This window comes from Callospermophilus lateralis, chromosome 18 (genome assembly GCF_048772815.1).
Source record: "Callospermophilus lateralis isolate mCalLat2 chromosome 18, mCalLat2.hap1, whole genome shotgun sequence".
NCBI classification, from domain to species: domain Eukaryota; kingdom Metazoa; phylum Chordata; class Mammalia; order Rodentia; family Sciuridae; genus Callospermophilus; species Callospermophilus lateralis.
Window position 1 is genome coordinate 51254715 of NC_135322.1, and position 2986 is coordinate 51257700.

A 2986-nucleotide genomic window follows, 5' to 3' on the forward strand; every position below is an offset into this window, starting at 1 on the left:
CCAGGGCAGACCTAGATTAGAACTCTGGAAAGCAGAGCAGTGGAGTTCAGCCACATTTTGGAACTCAGGCTTAGGAGTCAGGCCTGAATTTGAATCTCACCTAAGCCTCTTCCTAGTGGAAAACCCTCAGCCAAGTATTTAACCTCTCAGTTTTTTCCTCTGTCAAACAGGACTGCCAGTAATGCCTATGTTGACACTTGGACCTGAGGCAGCAGAGTGGTCTGGCTGGATGAGGAGGCCCGGCTGGTGTGGAGGTGCTGAGATGGCCAGGCAGTGAGGTCTCCCAGATGCCCTTGATGCAGGTGGGATTCAGGCTGGGCTTGGGGTGCAGGGGATGGGGCACACTGGCTATGGCCACACTAGAGAGAGTTTAATGCTGTCCTTCTCCTCTGCATCTGATGCACAATTTCATGCTGTGGTTGGACATTTAGAGGACATTATCATGAATGATAAATTCCACTTATTGCAAAGAAATTTCATGAAAAAGTACTATCAGGCGTTTGAAGACACAGAAGAGAATAAACTCGTCTACACACCTATTTTTAATGAATGTATTACTCTGGTGGAAAAATATACTGAAGGACAGCTGCTGGAATGGATCCTTGGATTTAACATGGTGCCTTTCACAACTACATTACAGCACCATAAAGATGAAGTGACTGGTGACATATTTGACATGCTACTCACATTTGCAAATTTTCTGGCTTTTTAAGAAATGTTTCTGGATTACAGAGCAGAAATGAAAGGCTGAGGACTGGAGTTAAGCAGTGTTTTAGTGATGACTTGGCTGTATAAATTATCTACATCAGCTTCCCAAAACAGTCTGCGGCACTAGGTCCCATTCTCCAAGCAATGAATGGAATCATTCTGGATGTCCCCAGTCCAATAGACTCCAAGAGACTTTAGCTAATGATGACCAAAAGGAGCACCTCTTGGAAAGATTCTGTTCTGAAGCCCTGTGACCCTTCTGGACCCATTTCTCCTAAAATGCCATCTTGTATTACTATTCCTCCCTTCCTCAACTAGTCACCTCTCAGGTGCTTGAGTCATACTCCTTTGGATCAGGCCCAGGTAGCCATTCCACCTGGGGGCCTTCCCCAGTACATGTTGGTATTATAACCACTACCATGAATCCTCTTCTTCCCAGCAGTCTTTGCGTGAGTCCTTTGTGCACTCACCACTCTTTTTTATAGGGATCAGAGTTTCAGTCCTTTGCCCTCAATGGCGTTTTTGTTTGGGAGTATTTATCTAGGGAGTTACTGGAGCCAGCTGCCTGTCCTAAGATTTCTGTATCTCCTCTGATCACAGCTTGTGTTGGCTGTAGGGATCAACCGAGAAAGATGTCCTTTACCTAAAAGATATGTGTGAAAATCGACTCCCAGCCTTAACATATGCAGTCCTTGTAACACTGTCTTCTGTTGGTCCTGATAGAGTTCCACTGTTCTAGAAGTCTCTTTCAAGGATTATTTTTTTTAAAAAATTATAGATGAAAACTCAGGCTAATTTAGTGGACATGATTTTGAAACTTCCATGATTATCCACCTAAAGATCCAAGTATTATATGCAGTGTGTTTTTTAGTCCTTAGTGCTATGAAGGCAAAAATGTTTTTCACATTGATGCACCTGTTTTACTGGCACCCATGAATGTCTGCTGAGTGCTTGAAATAGGCTGAAGCTACCTTGCTGTCATAGCACATCAGATGTGTGGTCACACATTTGCTTAAGACCCTTTCTGTGTAAGCCAGTTGGTTGGATTTTCTGTTGGGGTAGGGAGGAACTCTACAATTTCTTCTTCTTGTCAGAATCTCTCCTACCAAAATGGTGTTCACTGCTCTGGCTCAGCAGGAGTAGGAGGCAGTGGACAGTTTTACTGGTCCTCTGTCGGCTTTGGTTCAGTATAATATTTTGTAGACTGTTACTGACCAGAAAACTTGTATGTCACATTTCTAGAAAGAAGAAAAAAGCAGTTCAATTCCTAATGTGTATTTTTGATTTTTTTTTATAGTAAAAATAAGAACCTGTACTGACTTTTCACTTAGTTATTCTGGTTTTAAAGGTTGAGTTATACCTTATAAGCTATGTGTTTTTCTGTACTAACATGTCATTTATTACTTTCACAGCATGAGTAAAATTTGAGGTGATTTGCAAGAAAAAAGATCAATAATGCCATATTGACTGGGTTGACCTGAGGTTTGAAAGGAGAGCCCGTGATACCATGGGCAGCTCCATGAATGACCATTTTAGTGCTCGGCCTCAGAAACCCTTCTCAGCCAGATCTGCTTCAACCACCTCAAGGCTGCATGTGTGGTTCAGGGGAAAAGGGTGACAAAGAGTAGCCACATGGAACAATACCAAAAATGAAAGCAGGGCGGGGGCTGACTCACTGGGTGACTCACTTCCTTGCCCAGGGATGTTCTGAGCATCCATGACTGCTTCTCACACTCTTCACACCCTTGGTTCCCCTTTTGTGGGGAAGACCCAAGAAAGATGCCCCTGTCCCCACGGGGAGAGGGAGCAGGGTATGGGACCTTCTTCTTTACACCCAGGCCCTAAGGAGAGTTTGGCTACCTGGAATATCACTTTTTAATTCCCAAAATAACAGTTCCTATACAATATAATCATTTGAAGAAAGAACAATTGTAGCCCTGGGGATAGAAGAGATTCTAGCCTCCTTCTCCCTTTTCCAGATTATCACAGGGATATCTGCATCCTGTCGAACATTTGGAGAGCCCAGAAAATTGCCAAGAAGCTGAAAAAGTCACCCATAATCTTATCATTTAGATTCAATCCCAGTGATAGGCTTGGTATTTTTCCACTCAATTTTTTTTTTCTAATCTGCTTTTTTTTTCATTTTACAGCCAAGTTTATATTATCTATATCAAACTGTTCAAAAGAAGTATGTAAATGACAGATGTGAGCCACATATGTAAATAAAAATGTTTCAGTAGCCTCATTAAAGAAAAATTAAAACAAGTAAGTAAAATTA

The 2986-nt window shown here is 42.1% G+C and overlaps 1 pseudogene; it reads left to right on the forward strand.

Annotated features, from left to right (window-relative positions):
- The first annotated feature begins 370 nt into the window (after window positions 1-370).
- LOC143384100 (ADP-ribosylation factor-like protein 2-binding protein pseudogene) lies at window positions 371-1754 on the forward strand (annotated as a pseudogene).
- Window positions 1755-2986: the final 1232 nt, after the last annotated feature.